Below are 4348 nucleotides of genomic sequence, written 5' to 3'. Positions count from 1 at the left end.
GGGCTCAAAGTAAGGTGTTATTCACTGTCAAAATGGAATGTAAAAAGATCAGAAATCTTAACAAAAATAAAGAGTCAGTTATTTGAATCCTCATTCCCACCATCTTTAGGTAATTTATCCTATAAGTTAACACCACCAAAGCTTATCCATCATGTAAATATCTATGCATTCCTTTCCCTCTGCTCAATCTGTAGGATCTCTGTGAGATGTTCATTTTCAAGACATTTCTTTGTAGGTGGAAGAACACAGCAAACCATACATATATTTGCTGAAATATTATGTATCAGGTACTTTCTAAAGTTTTGCTCATTTCTTATAATAGCTCTCTGAGGTAAATATCAATATACCCATTTTACAGATTATCAAACTCAAGCTCATTAAGGGTAACTCACCACTGCAGTGTCACACACATTTTAGAGGCAGGAATGCAGCTCTCCAAAATATGTCTTCTGAATATATTTTCCTTCAAATTATTACATTTTAAATGTTACTTTAAATGTTTCTTTATTTTTCAGAAAGAGAGCACAAGCTGGGGAGAGGCAGAGAGAGGAAGATAGAGGATCCAAAAAAGGCTCCACGCTGAGAGGAGCGAGCCTGATGTGGGGCTTAAACTCATGAACTACAATATCATGACCTGAGCCAAAGTTGGATGCTGAACGGACTGAGCCACCCAGGTGCTCCACCTTTTAAATATTTTCTTAAGTTTATTTATTTATTTTTAGAGAGATAGAGACAATACAAGTGGGGGAGAGACAAAGAGAGGAGACAGATAATCCCAGGCAGACTTGGCGCTGCCAGCACAGAACCCAACACAGAGCTTGATCTCACAAAAACCACGAAATCAAGATATGAGCTGAAACCAAGAGTCAGACATTTAACCAAATGAGCCACTCAGGTGCCCCAACATTTTAAATATTTTTAAATAACTTTTATTTTTCACTCTGCATGATATCTGGGTATATCAACTTGTATTTCTTTATATATTGTAATATGGCATGTTTCTTTGTTTAATGTTTATTTATTTTTAAAGAGAGAGACAGAGAATGAGCAGGGGAGGAGCAGAGAGAGAGAGGGAGAGAGAGAGAGAATCCTAAGCAGGCTATGTGCTGTCAGCATAGAACCCAAGGAGGGGCTCAATTCCACAAACCATGAGAGCATGATCTGAGCTGAAATCAAGAGTTGTACACTTAACCGACTGAGGCACCCAGTCACCCCAACTTAGCATATTTCTTAAAGATTAATGAGTATGTATATTGTTATTATGTGAAATATCTGTTAATATAATTTGGCTATTTCTGTATTCATTGGTAAGATTTTATTCCATATCAAGAATATTAAGTGGGGTAGCTAGAAATTTAGTATAAAAGTACCACTAAGAGAAAACAACAGCCATCTTATATAAATAAAAAGAGTGAGCATATGAAACACATGATCTAGTATAAGAGTATATAACTTCTATGAGTTTATTATCTATGTAACATGAGTGAGCCCAAGTGATTAGACACATTGATCATGTAAGTTAATGTAAATACACCAAACTCATCTAGTAAAACTGTTTTCAAATTACCTATTATAGGAAAATACAAAACCTATGCTTCTTCCAGAGATATGCCTAACACAAAGGAATTCACATATATTAACTTTTTTCTTAATTTTAGAGAGAGAGTGAGTATGAGTGGGGGAGAGCCTCAGCACAGAACCTGACCTGGGTTTTGATCCCATGACCCTGGGATCATGGCCTGAAATGAAATCAAGAGTTGGACACTCAACCAACTGAGGCACTTAGGCACCCTGACACAAATTTTGAAATAAAGGTATATATATCAGGAATTTCCAACAAGAAAAGAGGTGTTATAATCTCAGTATTTGAGAAAGTACAATTAAGGTTTAAATGGGTTTAAAAAGAAAAAAGTTAATTTTTCATGCTAATGGCTACATTTCACAAGTACGATGTGTAATATTTATATTTATATACACAATCACATGGTAAAAGTATTCATACAGCAAAAACTACATTAGGTACAAAGGGCAACAGGAAGAAGCACACTGATTATAGATGATTCTAATACACTTTCCACAATCCATAAATGTTCAAATGGAGATACTTTTAGTCATTGTAGAGGAGACTGAAACAACATAATCCCAAAGGTGGACCTTATATATAGAGATACTGAATTTTGATCTCTATTAGACAAGACACTTTTCAGAAGAACATGGAATATTCATGAAAATGGATTCTACTTGAGAGTCTTAAACAAATCTTGGGCCCAAATGGAAATACAGATTATAATTGTTGAATTTTAAAAGGATAATAATAATGAAAACAAAACATACCAGAATCTATGTACAGCAACTGTCAGAGACTTTTTGATGTATTGAATACCTAGATGACGGGTGCCAAGTGGGCAAAATGGTTGAATGGGGTTAAAAGTACAAACTTCCAGCAAAAATAAGTCATGGAGATGTAATGTTCAGTATGATGACTACAGTTCTATGGTAACAATATTGTCTTGCATATTTGAAAGTTAATAAGAGAGTAGGTGTTAAAAATTATAAGACACAAAATGGTATCTTTTTCAGGTTTTCTTATAATGACCACTTAAGAGTCATGCCGTAAGAAGCAACAACCTCTCCTCTTCCTCTCTGCTATCTGCTCAGCAGCTGCAAAGCAACAACCATGCGTGAGTGCACCTCCATCCAAGTTGACCAGGCTGGTGTTCAGATTGGCAACGCCTGCTGGGAGCTCCTTCAACACCTGTACCAGTGAGATGGGTGCTGACAGGCATGTGCCTAGGGCAGTGTTTGTAGACCTGGAACCCAAAGTCATTGAGGAAATTCACACTGGAACCTACCACCAGCTTTTCCACCCTGAGCAGTTCATCAGAGGCAAGGAACATGCTGGAAATAACTATGCCTGAGGGCACTACACCATTGGCAAGGAGATCCTTGACCTTGTCTTGGGCTGAATTCCAAAACTGGCTGAACCAGTGCATAGGTCTTCCAGACTTCTTGGTTTTCCACAGCTTTGGAGGGGAACCATTTCTAGGTTCACCTCCCTGCTGATGGAACATCTCTCTGTTAATTATGGCAGGAAGTTTGAGCTGGAGTTGTCAATTTACTTCCCTCCTCAGGCTTCCACAGATGTAGTTGAGCCCTACAACTCCATCCTCATTACCCGCAGCATTCTGATTGTGCCTTCATGGTAGACAATGAGGCTATCTATGACATCTGTCATAGAAACCTCAATATTGAACACCCAACCTACAATAACCTAAATAGGTTTATAGGTCAAATTATGTTCTTCATCACTGTTTCCCTCAGATTTGATGGAGCTCTGAATGTTGATCTTACAGATTCCAGACTAACCTGGTGCCCTATCCCTGCATCCACTTTACTCTGGCCACATATGTTCCCATCATCTATTCTGAGAAAGCCTACCATTAACAGCTTTCTGTAGCAGAAATCAACAATTCATGCTTTGAGCCAGCCCACCAGATGGTGAAATGTGATCCTCACCATGGTAAATACACGGGTTGTTGCCTGTTGTGTCATGGTGACATGGTTTCCAAAGATATCATCACTGTCATTGCCACCATCAAGATCAAGTGTACCATTCAGTTAGTGTACTGTTGCCCCACTCCTTCAAAATTGTCATTAATTAATAGCCTCCCACTGTGCTACCTGGTGCAGGAGACCTGTTCAATGTACAGCAAATTGTGTGCATGCTGAGCAACACCAGAGCCATTCTTGAAGTCTGGGCTGGCGTGGAGCACAAGTTTGACCTTATGTATGCCAAGAATGTCTTTGTTCACTGTAATATGAATGAAGGCATGGAGGAATGTGAGTTTTCTGAGGCCTGTGAGAACATGGCTAACCTTGACAATTATTATGAGGAAGTTTGTGTAGATTCTGTTTAAGGAGAGGGGGAAGAAAAAGGAGAGGAATACTAAAGTTAAAAATGTCACAAAGATGTTGCTTTTATAGGAAAGCCTATATGTATTTTTAGGCTCCATGCACTGGAAAGAACAAAAACAATGGCCAATCCAGTAACAATGAGCACCTCTAGGTCCCAGATTGAACTGTCTAAAAACATGTTCCCCTAAGAGGAATTAGGCTTCCTTGGAAAAATGTCTAATTCTTGGACTTTGTAGGGATTGCACCAGGTGAGTTTGGACCAAATGCTTATACCAGAAAACATATCAAAGACACAAATCCCAACCCAAAGGGGATTCCATAGGCCAAAGACAGAACAATTTCAACATCATAGTTATTAATGACTGCAATAGATCCCAAACTCAAATATATAAACATCTAGAGCTCATGAGGACACTTTAAAGGAAAACAGGGG

General features: G+C 38.4%; 1 pseudogene; it reads left to right on the top strand.

Moving 5' to 3' along the window:
• The first annotated feature begins 2514 nt into the window (after positions 1–2514).
• LOC122477802 lies at positions 2515–3963 on the top strand (annotated as a pseudogene).
• Positions 3964–4348: the final 385 nt, after the last annotated feature.

The sequence above is a fragment of the Prionailurus bengalensis genome, chromosome X, assembly GCF_016509475.1.
Source record: "Prionailurus bengalensis isolate Pbe53 chromosome X, Fcat_Pben_1.1_paternal_pri, whole genome shotgun sequence".
NCBI classification, from domain to species: domain Eukaryota; kingdom Metazoa; phylum Chordata; class Mammalia; order Carnivora; family Felidae; genus Prionailurus; species Prionailurus bengalensis.
Note: the sequence above shows the minus strand (reverse complement) of the source record. Positions and strands in the feature narration are given on the sequence as shown.